The sequence below is a fragment of the Opisthocomus hoazin genome, chromosome 20 (assembly GCF_030867145.1).
Source record: "Opisthocomus hoazin isolate bOpiHoa1 chromosome 20, bOpiHoa1.hap1, whole genome shotgun sequence".
In the NCBI taxonomy this organism is placed as follows: Eukaryota; Metazoa; Chordata; class Aves; order Opisthocomiformes; family Opisthocomidae; genus Opisthocomus; species Opisthocomus hoazin.
Window position 1 is genome coordinate 16,554,446 of NC_134433.1, and position 15,615 is coordinate 16,570,060.

General features: G+C 38.0%; 1 protein-coding gene across 8 annotated transcripts in view; it reads right to left on the minus strand.

Annotated features, from left to right (window-relative positions):
* Nucleotides 1-15,615, minus strand: part of LYRM9 (LYR motif containing 9) — a 41,052-nt gene that overhangs the window by 18,343 nt on the left and 7,094 nt on the right. For 3 of the 8 annotated variants that reach the window (XM_075440092.1, XM_075440091.1, XM_075440090.1), the window contains exon 2: nucleotides 4,975-5,049. The exons of 4 other annotated variants lie outside the window; for them this stretch is intronic. The gene's annotated coding sequence lies outside the window, so the exon portion shown is untranslated. Of the gene's footprint in view, nucleotides 1-4,283; nucleotides 4,334-4,974; nucleotides 5,050-15,615 lie in introns of those variants that run through there. One more of the 8 variants, XM_075440089.1, reaches the window with a different exon arrangement.

Genomic DNA, 15,615 nt, shown 5'->3' on the forward strand with positions numbered 1-15,615 from the left:
AACAGCAGCCTCTCACTACTCAGGCTAGAAGCTGTCAGTGGGACGCGTCTTTTCCCATTTGTGGGCCCGCGACCCCTGAGCGCACAGACTACCACACTGCAGTGCTGTGCGTAAACCCCGAGGCAAATCTTTCATTGCCCTGCTTCCATCAAGCTGCATTGTGCAGACAGACTTAGCACCACGGGTTGTTATTTTGGTGTTGTAAAGCATATAAAAATTAAGAGTTTAGATTGCAGCATCACTACATCTAATATTTTACAGCCCTGGAGAACTGGTAATATCTCACCATGAAGAGCTGGATGCCTTTGCCTGTCTAGCTTCAGTCTGAAATACTACTTGACTTAATTTGTCATAATGCTGTAAGTATACAAGCATCTAAACTTCTAGTGCATTTTTATCATCCTTGGTGACAAGAATAAAAATATTACCTCTAACATGACCAATTACTTATGAGGAGAGAATCCAAGTGCTTAGCTGTAAGAAAGTAATAGTATTTTTCCAATTTGATAAGTAGGTGCTGTTAGCACGCCTACAGATCATGTCTGCATCAAGAGTTCTGGTGATTCTCAAACACAGCCGATCTTTCAGAACTCTGTTTAATTGCCATCAGGCTCTGATCAGACTCATCACTTCAAAGAAAGTTATATTACATGCTTAATTTATGCATTTGATTTCACTAGACCATTTTCTGCCCAGTTCTGAGAGGGCAAAAAGTGTTGTCCATGGGGATGCTGCGAATATTTTCTGAAGAACCAAACTGACTTTCCCCAAGAACAATTTAAAAAAAAAAATTTAAAAAAAAGTTATTTGGGAAGACACACTACATATTAAAGTAATTTTAGTGTGATGGGCATCTGAAGTCTCCTACATTTATCTGGACATCTACTGCAAGTTTTCTCTGTGCTTATTTACCACAATCTATTTGATTTTAGCTTAGTGAGCTGAGAGTTATTGCTGGAAGTAGTTAGAAGAAACTGGAATAGTGTATGTTGTCATAAATGAATTTATGTCCAACATAAGAATCTGGAATACTGGTATTGTATCTGTACTGGAACTCTATTTGGAGGACTTGATTTTTTACCACAGTTTCTCCAGGCGAATGCCACTGAAGGCAACAAAGTCAGTAGTCCAAATTCTTAGCTGGTGTAAATCCGCACATTTCTATTCATTTCTGTTGAACCCCAAAAAATTATGTTGGCTGGCAAGCTTAATGACTGGGCTTGAGTTTTATGATTGTAGCAGAGTTTCCCCAAAGTTACTTAGGCGTAACTGAGTTGTTCATCTATAACAGACAGTTGCCTTGAACAACAACACTCACGCAATGCAAGAGTGTTTCAAGGGTTAATTAACCTCTAAAGACATTTTGCATATATAAATACTGTATATTAGCACTCTGAAAGCCTACTAGGCTACTAGAATTTAATACAGTATACAAAGAACCTGAAAAATAATTGTTTCATATATTTCCACTCCAGTTTAAGTAAATTTTGCTATATGCAATTCACAATTGTATGTCTCTGGTTTTTTTTTTTTCTTCTTCAACTTCTTCCTGCTTAATTCAGCACACTCTACTACTACTTGTTTGGTTACCCCACTAAAAAACCACAAACCCAGAATCTCATTTAGTAAGTTACAACTCTACAAAACACATGCAAAAATAACAGAGAGAAAACCACGTGATTTCTACTTATGGAGCTTACACAGAAGACACTTCCAATTCTGCAGGTTGACACAGGAGCCAGAAGAAATACTTCCAAACATCAGCAAATTCAACTGTCATGTAAACAGGCACAAAGATTTGAGTAAGGCTGAGCCATTTTGCACCACACTGATTTCAGGCTTTGGAATTTGATAATGTTTTGAGAAGGTAAAAATCTAATGAACAATCCCTACATCAAGGCAGTCTATAGTAACAGATAAGTCCTTGAGAATAAAGTTGTATGGTATTTAGGACAATTCCTGAAAGTGACTGGGTTAAGCTGGAGATCCAAGTTAGCAAAGACCAGTCAATAGGTTTTTTTTCTATCAAAATAACTCAAGCTGGGAGCAATGAATGAGTTCAGCTTTGAGACCTGAAGGGGAGATAAGCACACAGGAAAAGGCAGCTGGCATGCCCTGCAACAAGCTGGAGGGAAGCACGGCTAGTAACATTTTTAGCCAGCACAGAAGGAGCAAGAGGAGATGTATGTGGTCTAGCATTCTAAAACCACTTCACACCAATCTGACAATGCAAAGGGTGTTGGCGTAAATGAGAAGTTCATCACCTTTTCCCTGACACCAGCCCACGCCTCCATCTAGAACTCCCTCTTCTCACACCCCCAGCCCTGCTTTTCATTTCTGCCGTCACAGACTCGATTTTCCCTTTCATGGCTTTTTGCTTGAAAAAGCATCACTGCTTCAATTGTCTATTTCCAGCCTATATTTAAGAAAACCCTTTGGTTCCATTTGTAGCCACATCCTGTCTCAGCCTCCCCCTCTTTTTGTTCCTAAATATAAGGCTGATGCAATTTGATGTGACATGACAAAATAGCACATTTGCATCAGCAGAAACTTTCTCTCAACAGCAGTAATTAAAGGGAGTAGATGAGACATTGCTGCAATTGGTGTTTATTTAGCCTGGAAATAAAAGGCTTGAAGAGGACTTGAGAAAGATGTTCAAGTATGTCACGAACATGATATTCATCGATGAGTGCCTTCTTTTACACGTTTCCTTTCTGCAAAAGCAAATGGTTGTTCAAACAATGTAATCGATTTAAAGATACTAAAAAAAACGCAGAGATTTCTGTAGATCGTATTCCTAACTAGTGGAAAATAGCTTACTGTGTTTCTTTGGATTATAAGTAGCACCAAGACACTTGTGGCTACACACAAGACAAGGTAATTGAATCTTGAATTTCAGAGCACAGGCTCTCTCAAATTCAGCAGAAGAGAACTGAGATCTCATTGACTACTGTGAAAATCAGGTGTTTAAATATCTTCATTTTTGAGCTAAGACGCATCAGCAGCAGACAGGTACTCACCTTCACCCACAACATAAATTTCTGTTAATTGTCAAAGACAGGAATTCAGAAATGGCAGCCCAGGGCTCTGAATACTATAATTTCAACAGGTATCATACAGCAGATTAAAAACACTTATCTACAAAACTTATGAAATAATTTACTGTTAGTGGTTTTGCTGAATGGATACACTGCAAATACTTGACAGGATCAGATACTGTCAGCTTCTTGCACTGTATTCCATTATGGATCACAGTGATAGAAGGCAGCGGCAGGAAGAGCAGCGATGATTGGAAGTTGAGGGTTTTTTCTTGATTTTTAGAAAGTAAGCTTAGTTTACTTAATCTACATGAAGAATTGATGGAAAGGTCTCATGGATGTTCCATAGGCCACAGGATTTAACAGACATAATATGCTTTCAAGTGAAACTTCCTGCTCTTAAGAGATTCTTCATTCTCTTGTTCACATGAGGTTATTCCTTTAAATCCATCTGCGATTGGCACTACCACTCTGCTTAAAACTGGCAGACCACATTTGGAGCAGGCTCATTTCCATCCTAACACAGATGGCATCAAGAATAGGGCAGGCCAAGAAGGAGAAAAAAAAAAATCAGTTTGAATATTATGCTTCTGTTTTTATGGGTCAGATTACCCTTCAAAGCCATCAAAATGGCAATCCATAAGTGACACTCCTGCCACTGGAACTAAAGTGATACACCATCATAATCTTAACATGGTTGGTTAGAAAAAGTTTGATTCACCGTTAATTAACCTCTGATATTTAAAAGTAAAAAAATATTTTCCTTTCCAACAAAGTTTAGACTTTGACAAATCAAGAAGATAGATCTGGAGAATCAAAAAGAAAAAGACATTATCATACCTTCATCCCTGAACAACTGTATTGGCAAGGCTCTCTTGGCAGAAGGTACTTTAGCATCTATGCCAAATATTCACTTAATAAGTGAGCCAGGTGCAGATGTTGGCTATGTAATTTGTTCTAACTTCTTTGTTCTACAAGCCAGAAAATTGCTCCCACAGCTTTGGGGAAAAAATGGGGATATGCAGAGCTGTTTGCATGTTTTCATTGGTGCAAGAACATCAACTGTTTTAAAGACACTCTCATAGAAGTAAGAAGTGTGTCATTAGCAACATGCATAGCCATTAATTATAGCATCAGCAGAGAGCTGTGTCCCAAGGATACTAAAGGGATGCTGAAACAAGGTCAAACACATGGCATTCTGCTTCCTGCCTCCCACCCACATTCTGCCTCCCTGCAGTAGCCTACCAGATACAATTGCTGGATTCCCTGTGCTGTGGGGGTTATTATCCCAGATGCTCCAGATGCCATGCTTCTACACTTACAGGGTTTAAAGCAGGCAAGTCTGCTCCTGTCAGAGATCTGTTAAACAGTAAGGACATATTTTAAGTCTCCTGCTATGTTATCACGGTACCTGAAATTCAAACTACTGTTATGCTAAACAACAGCCAGGGCCACCACCATGTGTCATTACCAGTGGGAAAATTTTTCATTCACAAGTTTTATCACCCCTCCGACATCTCTACATGATATTCTGGTTAAGATACTATACTGATACTTCAGCTGTTTATTCTCAATCAAATACAATACACACGGCAACAGCAGATTCTCTCCACCATGCTGAGATTACTAATCTATTTGTAGTCCTGATAGAAGTACAAAAATATTGTTTTCTTTGGCATCTTTACTGGTAATTTGCAATTAGGGTTCTGCTACCGCATTTATCAGCATTGCTGGAACGGAGACAGGGGTGTTCCTGAATACAAAACGCTGTTTAGAAATATCTCCTGCAAAGATGTATGGTCATATAACAAATCTGCACCAACTTCATTTCTACCATTTGTTTGTGATTTGGCATTTTCACCTTTTTTCCCTACATGAGGCAAATAGGCTTCCATTGATTTCCATAAAACTAACAAACAAAAAAAAAATCACTTACAGCAGTCAGAGCAAAGGAACTTTAATTATCTTCACAGATTAGGTCTGTCAAAGTCCAATAGTAAGCAAGAGAGACCTGCAGAGAAGAATCCATTTTCATTATCTGTTTCTCAACTCGCTACTTAAAGTACCAGCAATAAAGCAGTGCAGAGAAGCCCACCTATAGCACAATTTTTCAGTAGGTAAGCTTTCACTTCTGTCTAACTAGTTACATTAAACATGTATTCATGGCCTTGATATGAATAGGTTATTGCTTTCAGCAGTCTACTCAGAAAACACTTTTTAATAAATATACACTACAAAAACATACAAGTAGAGAGAAATTACAAAGTGCTCAGTGGAACTGAACCCTCAATATTTCCTGTTAAGAGTTTCTGAAGGTAAGAAAGCATTTAACTACTTTAAAAAGCCTTCAGTTTTAGTATTTGGAACTCTGTACAGTGACATAATAATTTCACAGAGGTTTACATGTTTGTCAGAGAGGAGAATGTTGCTTTGGAAAAAGCATTTATGAACATTAGAAGAGTCTGGTAGCTCCTCAGTAAAATTTTAAAAGTATTAGGCCTGGATGATTATTTGGCTTTCCAGTCCCACTGCCATAGTGGTGCAATGTCATCTCAAAATGCTCACGTACACTTCTGCGGGAGGCAGCAAAGCGAATAACTTCTTGAACACCACCCTACTTGCAGTACTGACCTTCACTTTCAAAAATCACTTCCAAGGCAGCTGCAGAAAACTATAAATTACTTCCTCGAGAGTTATATTAACTGAAAACAAACAACGCACAACAGAAGTAGAACATTTTTACAGCTCTAGCAGATAAACAACATCTGAGAATCTTCCCTTTCACAGTATTCTTTTTAACACCTTTAAACAGCATGTCACACATTGCTTCAGAGAAGCACCTTGGTGTAGTTTCTGGATGACTCTCCTTTGGACCCTAACAGAATTCACACTTCCGTTTTCCACCTATCTGTCTCATCTTGCAGTGATCTGCAAGAGCTTACTCCCCTTCCATTGTGTTTTGACCTGACAAAAAAACCTGCTTTTGACCCATGAGACAATTGACTCCATACAAGAAACTCCTGCCTTACTGAATACTTGATTGTACAGTGAGAAAAGGAAATCAACTAACTCTGTGCTGTCAACATTAATTCCTTTATTTAGAAATTGATCATAAGTTTGTTGAAGCCAAGAGAATGGATTGCTCTGACTATCCAAAGACATGTAGACCAGGTCTTATCTCAGATCATCTGGTACTTCACAGAAACTTTCAAAACCACTTGAAACAAAAGTCCTTGAAGATAACAATGACAGAAGAATCTGATCTGTTATGCCTCCATTTGAGAGACGCAAGTCTGAAAAATCGAAGGCAAAATTCTGAACTACATTTACAAACATACAGATCAAAGATAGCTGTTATCATGGGTGTCTTTTTTTTCCAGTATTAATACAACACATGATGGTTGACAATAGCTTGGGACATTCAATTTTTGATATCTAATCAGGCACTCATAATTGCCCTCTGCAGGCACATAATTACACTGGGAACATGGGTTAAAAGAATTAAGCATTAAAAAAACCAGTCACACTGTGGTTATGTTCATAGGAGATGCTTTGTTTGCAGCAAAGGCCTATGTATCCTTTCTCGCAAGACATCTGAGGCAAAGCCTGTCATCCATTCACACAATTAACACTGCCATCCAGAATCTCAGTCTGCATCTTGAGCGTCCAGTGCCCTTTTCTTTGGATGCAATGTTGTCCTACTATTGCTCATTCATGCCACAAAATGTCTTCCTAATCCACTGCTTCATCTATGTTAGTCGTCTCTTTGCATTCCCTTACCTCTTCTCCCTTTTGTTACATATATGCAAGTTAGTTACTTTCATTCCCAAGCTCCTGATAGAGATGAGTAAGGAGAGAATATGCTAACACCAAGATGTTGAATTTTGCCTCTAATTAGGCTATAATACTAAATTCTACCATTTACTTGTAAAATTTTTTAATGTAACCACTATCTCAAAGCTCTGTTTCATGCTGTTCCCATGCTACGGAGGAGTGCTCTGCAAACATCCACTAACCCACTTCCCTGTTCCACTTCAAACGCTTCCTTAAGCTTATTCCTTGTCCTGATGCCTCAAGAATTTTAAGAGCCAATTGTTACAACTAAAAAGACCAAATGTTTCCTTTTGCTGGAATAATCATCTGAAACACAGATTATGCTAAGAAAAAAACACTGGTAAGACTGCATGAAGCTAGGTCTTGTCATATTAAGATGCACACAGGTAAACTTCCCATAGGAGGTGATGTAAACCAAGGACCCAGAAGAACAGACTCAACCCTAACCAAAAGTCAGCCCTGAGTACACTGAAGCTTTATGGCTTTGGTACAAGAATTGAACACCGAAAGCTGCCTTGTAACATTATTTTCACCTGCCATCTGAATTTTCTTTTCTGAATAGCAGATAGGAACTCTGATATCGACCTTGGACCCGTACTGCAGAAAACACCTATTATTTACCATTGTTAATTAACATTCTGCAGATACACCTGCAGTTAGTTATCCCACTAGGACATTTATGATGCCCTTTCAGAAGTACATTGTCCTTTGCTGTTAACAAAGACAACAACGACATAGCCAAAGAGCAATGCAATTAACTTCTCCATAGGCTGAAATTTAAACCAGCAATTACTTCTGTAATTTACTTAGCAAAGCATAAGGCACCCTTGCTCAGAGAGCTTTCCAAACCTACTCAAAATACAGCCAGTTGAGCTTTCAGAACACAATAAAATAGAATCAGATGCTATATTTCACTGTTTAGTGATAAACATTGCTTAAGGTCTAACTTGAATTTCTACTCTGGAAACAGAAGATTCTTTAGAAGAAAAGTTAGTTCAGGTCAAACTCGGTGTTCCCTTACATTGCCAGAAGTGTATAAAGGAGCACTGATGTAAATGCGAACTACATTCCCAACACATTTACTAGCTGGCATAATTTAGGTAAAGCCAGTAGCCTCCAACTTGCTGTGCTATTTTTACCAACTAAAAGCCCAGTGTCTTCTCCTGGTCTTAGAATACAAAGCTGATCTGCACTCAATCACTTTTATGCAACATATTGATGATAATATTTCCAGATGTTTGAACACCTCTAGCAAACGGCTGCAGCCTGGAACAATGTTTGTATGGTACTGTTTGTTTTAGAATATAAATTAAAAAAAAAAAAATCAAGTTCTAGTGTTCTTGCTTTCTGTTTCTAAGTGCAGACATACTTCCAAGCAAAACATGAAGCCCATGTTCATTCCTGCCTATGACTGAATAAAAGTATTGCTGTTCAATTTCTTATTTATCATGAATCAGACACACTTCCCATACCAAAAGGAACAGAAAAGCGCTATATGTAAAGTCTTTACACTTCAATAAATAGCGACCACATATAATTTACTAAATGTAAACCAGTATAAATCTGCCATTCCTAACACACCAAAAATTATTTATGAAAAAGTTTAAAATAAGAAGTCATGGGTAGGAGAGTGGAGCAGGATTATCCACACATCTCTGCTGTAGTATCAAAGTATGAACTTCTGATCCAAAGGCCAATAAAATCAATGAAAATTGGCAGGGGCAGGAGTAGAGTTTAGAAATACGAAACGAAATGCGATTTAGGTACTGTCAATTTTATACTTTGGGTTTCCTTGAAAATTCCAACTTTGCAGACTCAGAACAACAAAATCAGAATAATTCTTTATATTTTGTTCTTCAATTCTTGTGTTTGTCTTTACGTAAAATTGCGTCAGTGGGCAGTCAAAAACTGAAGCCATATACACACTACTTTTAAAAGGGTTGACAATGTTTGTTAGCCAAATGATGAATCCCATTTACTTGCAACATACCGCTGTCTCTCTACATCACAACTCTACTTCCCACTGTTGTTAGAACAGGATCAGAAGTGGAATCAACTGACACTCTCATTTCTCTCTTCCACAGCACGCACTGGTCAGCTTTTATCACGAAACACTTCCACAATAATCCGACACAACTTGTCCCTCATTTATCTGCAATGAAAGAGTTAGTATCTGTGACCCAAATATGGAGACCCATTTTAAACTTGCTGAAAATTGCTTTTTAATCCTAGCTCTCGAGGATTTCCTTTGAAACCATCTGCCATGCACGCTGGGTACTCTTTTCCTGTATATATGAAGGATTACTATAATATGGATTCTTTTGTGTAACTTAATACATTTCAGCATATTAAAAAAATTATTTGAAATTTCCATTCTTTTCTGATTTGAACTGTATACCATAAAAATGCCTTTAAAGTCAAAAATCAGTGGTAAGTTCACAGCAAAACCAGCACTCATTTATCTTATTTACTGCAGTATTTAAATATATTAGAATTGCAATGTAATCAGGCTAACACTGGATAGGATTTAAGCAAATAGTTATGAGTCATTTAACTAATAAAACTTACAGACATCCTTAAAATTAAGCTCAAGCATTTTCCTAGACAGGAACAGATTTCAGCACGTGCTTTCCCAACTAGAGCATAGTTTGAAGACTGCAAGACACAATTAACATTATGGTAATTAGAGAACAGAAAAGCTTTCCAAATGTTATTTCAAATTTATTGTTCAGCTTTTTCTATTTTCTTGCTATGAACCTTCATTGAGATGTATTTTTATACTATAAGTACTGAGGAGAAGCAATAAAGTCACCTTCATAAATAATCTTAAAATTTGCACATGCAATCGCATCTATTTTATCAATCATCCAAAACAGAAAGTGATATATTTTCTTTGTTTTATATCAGAATAATCACAGGCAGGGTGACTGAAAGAGCAAACATTCAGCAAGATAGATTTATAATCAATTTATTGGATCAGCCTATAAAGCAAAAAAAAAAAACCCAACACAATTATTGAGCATTTACAGTGTGAAATACTTTTTAAAAATGGTGATTCGCCTGCAAACATTCTGAGAATAGAAAATAAGGAATACTGTTTGCATAGTTTTAATCACGTAAGTTGACACTCACACTTCAGTAGACAGGTCATAGCCTGTGAACTTTGTTTCACATTAACACACTTGAGAGCAACATGCTGTGCACGGGCTTCATGCTAGCAGCCCTCAGAGTCCTCAGTCACATCATTCCGTTTCACATCCAGTCACCTAATATCTAATAAAAGTGAATGGCAATACAAAATCCCACCCCAAAACATTCCCCTCCTAACCGAAGATAGAATTCCATAAACTTTGATGCACTTTCCCTCGAAAGGAGCAGCCTTAGATATGACTAATACACAAGACAGATCTACACATGTAGATGTTGGAAGAATGGGGAGAGAGGAAAAAAACCAAGCAAATAATTTTGTTTCAGCACTAACAAATACTGTAGCATCATCCTGGAGACACGTTACTTTTAATACAAAACTGCTCATACAGCAAGTGAGGGGGTGAGGACAGAATCAGTGCCCAATTACCCAGTTATTCCAGTTTTTCCATTTTAATGAGCTTTCTGTATGATTTTGCCTTTTCAATTTTCCTTCTCTAATAATCACATCAAATTAGTTTTGTTTTAAACATCAGTGAAAAGAAATTCAGCTGTCCAAAACAAAAAAATCCTAAGATGACTGGTAGTAGGTTCTTAAAAAGGACATGTTATACCGTCGTTTACTTCTGTATAAACCCAGAGCAATTCACAAGATCCTACGGCACTATGTGGGATTAGACTCAAGTGACAGAATAGCTTCATGTCCTACCACATCTACTGATGTGGCAAATGCAGAGTAAAACAAGAACAGTGCTATAGCATTTGCAGATATCAGTGCTGAAAAAACAACCAAATACATAATAAATAAATTAAAGCCACCTTCCGCTGGCTAAGGGAGGGATTAACTGAAGCCTGGTCTGCATTCCAGCTGGGCAGTAACCTGTTTTCCTGCTAGATTACATTTGCCACTCAAATTATCAATATAGCACCACAGTTTCTTTCCATTTTGTTAAACTTGGTCAGTGATGTGCAGGAGCTGGAGAGACACCAGGGATGTAAGCGGTGCCAGTGCTGTGGCTACAGAGTACAAAATGCAACTGATACATGCTGAGCTCTCACCAATTCTGTCTCTTTGCATACAATACAAAAAAACCCTCACAAAACCCCAGAAATAAATACACACATGAACCTGTGTAGTAACAAGGCTTCCAGGCAAGGGCAGCAGAAGCACAGTATGTGAAGGCTAAGCAAGCACTTCACTGATAACATCCAAGTCATCTACTAAACAACTGGAACCTTAATAATGTCCAACTACTTATCAGAAGCAATTCAGAAAATTTTACATGTGATAGATGTGGAAATTTTGATGCTGTATAGATCCTCTGTGATCTGCTGAGCAGTATAGCATCACACCGCAAAAAAAAGGCTTACTGCATGCTGGAACAAGAGTCATCTCTTCATCATATACATTGGTAAACACGCCTGCAGCAGTGGCTTCTGGATTGCCACCATCATCTAGATACAGTTTCTCTTCAGACTGCACCCTCTTCTTTTTAATGCCAGGCTGCTACTATGTCACCCCAGAGTCTCATTCACAGAATATTTACGTCCCACTTTCCTTTGCAGTGAATTAAATTGAATGTCATTAAGACCGCAGGGCAAAAGAAAAGTTACCAGCAGCCTTTAGGATGCTTGGATTTCAGACCGACACACTTCAGACAGTGCCATCTCAGTGGCAGCAGGCACACATACACCAACAGACACATGAGATTTACACTACAGCTACAAACGGCTGTTGTACTTTAAGAGCCCTGTATCTCTTGGATGGCATATTCTCCATCACAACTATTTTCAGAATAAATTTGCTTAGCTGTGTATAACATGGGCCCTCATTAGTACTATGTGAGATTCGTAGGTAATTAACATCCCAAAAGGAACTGTCTAAAGCTACGCCGTATTTCTTCATGCACATGTGTAAATCTGCAGGTTTTCAATACCTGCCAGGTAAAAGATGGATTTCAAAACAAACAAAAATCCTCAACAAAAAGAGTAAAGACAAACCCCCAACAGCCATAGCTGTTTACAAAACAGCTTTCTCGCAACTGTCTGGTCCACCAATGCCACAGAAATTAGTGATGCGTAACTTAACTGGTACAAATCTCCTGAGGGGAGTATTGCGGCTGGTTATCTTGATATGAGATATTTAGTCCAGAAGGATAAATTGGATGGACAGCTGAAAAGCTTTAGTTCTCCTAGTAGGAAAGGAATTGATCTGATAAAGAAAACCCTTAAAGGGATATTATCATGGCAAAAAGCAGGATTAGGAAAAACATTAATAATCTTAAAACAACTGAAAGAACTTAGAAAACTTTGCGTTTCTATCACTAATACTAATTATTTCCATCAATTATTTCCACCTTCACATAAAAGGTTAAAAATGGAAGATGTCAAATTTATAATATTTCTCCTATTTAAACTTATGATATGAATAGAATTATGAGACTGCTTACTATAAGAAGTCCGTGTTCTTCAATTAGTGACTTCATTTTTGCATCTAGTACTTTTTCTTAGCAATTCCCCTTCTGCTGAGTCCAAGAAAAATAAAAGTATTCAGATATTCACAGACCCGTAGAAGATTCTATTCAGGTTTCTGGCAAAATGTTGCACCAGACTTTTCCTGATGAATTTTACTGCCCAACCCTATATAGATTACTCAACTCCAGAAGCAAGACAGGTACTTCATTCATTACAGTCATTTTCTGACAAAAAAACCCCACTGTAAATACGTATATTACATGTGAGGCGTACTTTTTTTTGCTCCCAAGTACACATAGCGCAAGATTTATTTTCTTTGAAAACACCTGATTTCAAGTACAGGATTACGTGAAGCAACAGCATAACTAGCAAATTCTCATCGTGTAACTCACATGGAGTATCGCTTCATCTGCACAATTTGTGTTAAACACCTTAAAGTTTCTTGGACTTCAGAAGCAGAGCACTGCAGTATATTCAGAGAAGAGACAACACAGCTCATGCTCTACCTGCTACTATGTTCTGCTTCTAAGAGCAGATGTTGACAGGGGCTCTCCTGAGGCTATCAGGAAATCAAATATCCCAAGCTAGCTGATCATTCACATGGAAAAATATCAGCAAAGACTCTTAAACTAACAAAATTCTCCATGTACAACATGATGATTGTTGTCTGCCTCACCAAAGAAACAGACCTTCCAGTCACCTGAACCAGTAATTCCCAGGTTACATGTAAATAAAGATTATTTCCAAACCCTTTATCTTTCTCAGCTAGCAGGTTTGAATCAAGACAGCAACTGAATTGCTTGACATGTATATTCGACGCTGAAGTAAGCAAATGTGCTTACCCAACATAAAACAGAGGTGCAAATTATATGATTACTATCAGAGATTTGCCCTGATAAACCTCCTGATCTTTATCCCTATGCCTGACATCACACTCACCATATTTAAGAACATCATAAACAAATCATTGTGCCCATGGTCACACTGTGCAAATTAATTAACCCACTAATATTAGAGGTTTGCTGCAGAAAACAAGTGAATCAAAAGCACCTAGCAGCAACAGAAGCCCAAAGAATGTACCCAAACTGTAATACCCTGCATAGGGCTAGAACCACACAGGTTTTATTATCACACATTAATCAGCTTCCTTGAGGGTTTTGCCTATACGAAGTATTTTACATTACACTAGCTGAGAATGTCTGCTATTCATAGAGGCCATGGCTCCCCAGATCCTCAGCTAGGGTTATTTAAAGCAACTCTACTCAGGTTCAGGCTTGGTATTCTTTTTAGCTAGTTCTTACTCCAGAAACAGCGGATCACACAGAAGAACAAGGTCACTAAACATGTGACATGCTTAAACAAGCAGCGTGGTGATGCAACTCTTGGAAAATATATAAGTGTACTGTCGCACACAGAATAAAATCACACAGTGTTTTTTCCCTGGAGAAATTTGTTTCTGTGATTTCATGAACAACAGTGTGAAAAAAAACCACAGTAAAGGTAAAAAGTTTTCAGCTCCACATTTACTGTTGATCAACTGAGATTAGTTATTTGAAATTCCACTGAACACATCCTTTAACAACACATGTAACATATCTTTATATATGAAATACTTTCCTGCAACAGATCAGAGCCCAAAGCATCAAAAGGTATGTAAACCTATGGTAAAACCAACCAATGTCAGTTAACAACTTGGGGAGGTGGTTCACCAGCTCCAACACAAACACAACAGGCTCAGACAGGTGGCATCAGTACAAACACCCATTGAACAACCCGACAGAAGTTGGTTAAAGCACATGGAAAAGAGAGCATTGAACGCCTCCATACACGGCGCTGCACAACAAGCTGATCTTTAACTGTGTTCTTATGATGGAAATAGCTTAAAGAACCTTGCTTCTAAAAAAGACCCAAAACCAAGCATGGAGGTCAGTTCGAAAGAAGCCATGCCAACTTACATGAACTAAGCAAGGATTTGGCTTCACAGTCCATTTCAAATAAATATTACCAAAGTCTACTATCAGATACATGGATGTCATACTAAAGACAATATGAAATTTGTTTTTCACATCTGTGATGACCTAATAAAGCACAGGCTTTGAGTTGCACTAATTATAACAAATCTTCTAAGTAAACTTACATTTAATTAGCAGTACGTTATCCCGGTTTACAAAGATCACACTCTGAAGACAATGCTGGAACGAAACACTGTCATGATCCAGGCTGCAGGTTTGTTGTTTCCTATTAGTTTTCAGATGTCTTGGTCCTTGTATGTATTCCTATCTTTGTGTATGACAAAGAAATACAGTAATATTGGCAAGGCCACAGTGAATAATCTCTACTCTGTACCTCAGAGAAAGACTGTTTAAGTTGCATTCTCAAGACTGCCCTGTTGTAATGGATAGGTGTGCTGCTGCAGAGACTGCGATTTAAAAATTACTGTTTAAGTGTTTCCATAACGCATTGCTCTTTTTTTGATACTGAATACATATGGTCTATATCAACACTCAAGGAACTCTGACATGGTGAAGAATTTATGAGCTATTACGCTAGACAAAATTAGTCGCTACACAAAAAAGCACTAAGAAGCTACCCAAACTGGAAATAAAGGGAGGGGAAGAGGAATCAGAATCAGGCTGGACTTTGTGCTACAATTATAAAGCTAGAGCAAACAAAACTAACTGCTATTTACAGACATACCACCACCTGCAAGAACTTTACAGCATAAAGCTTTCATCTCCTACCCAGGACTTCACTGAGTCATACCCATAGAGTATTGGGTCAAAATACAGCTAACCTGACACAGCAAATTGTTGCAAGCACTTAGTTTCAGTGTACTTGAATTCAGGACAAGAAATAATCATGACCATGCACCACAGTGTTGCAAAACTCTTTGCAAGAGGCACACAATCAGAGAAGCATACAATCAACTCGGATCAACTCCATTGCTTTGTTCAATTTGTTGTCACTGCCATCTATGACAGCACAAAGCACTAACTGCGGGACAACCAGAGCAGGCAGGCAGGCCGCGAAGATGGCATTTCCAAAAATACCACCACATCAACAGTATTTTCTGTTCTGATTAAATCTACAAGCCAGAAAATTCAACATATTATAAGTACTG